Source organism: Penaeus monodon, chromosome 15, assembly GCF_015228065.2.
Source record: "Penaeus monodon isolate SGIC_2016 chromosome 15, NSTDA_Pmon_1, whole genome shotgun sequence".
Taxonomy (NCBI): domain Eukaryota; kingdom Metazoa; phylum Arthropoda; class Malacostraca; order Decapoda; family Penaeidae; genus Penaeus; species Penaeus monodon.
In genome coordinates, this window is record NC_051400.1 from 8,343,966 (window position 1) to 8,344,296 (window position 331).

Sequence of the window (331 nt, forward strand, 5' to 3'; positions counted from 1 at the left end):
AGAGATTTATTTTTTTTTTAGTTTCCATTAAAAATGTGTCTTGTATTGCTTTAAGTGGATATTTTGAAAATTATTTGGTTATAGATCATTTAACATAATTATGCATATACTGAGTCCATTATTTAGTCACTTTAAGCATTTAAAAAAAATGATAATTATCTCAAAAATAATTCAAAGTAAAAAACACACAAAGGTCCATTCATGTTACCTCTAGAGTTGTCTTCAAATGCATTTTGTTGTCCTTGTACATTTTCATAACCAGGAAGTGTAAAGAAATTTTGCCAGCTATTTTTCAAAATCAGTTATTGCCTTGCACAATATCCTATATGCA

General features: G+C 26.6%; 1 protein-coding gene across 3 annotated transcripts in view; it reads left to right on the forward strand.

Moving 5' to 3' along the window:
- The window catches only part of LOC119581729 (zinc finger protein 318-like), an 11,047-nt gene that overhangs the window by 8,061 nt on the left and 2,655 nt on the right, over positions 1 to 331 (forward strand). The gene's annotated exons all lie outside the window — the stretch shown is intronic.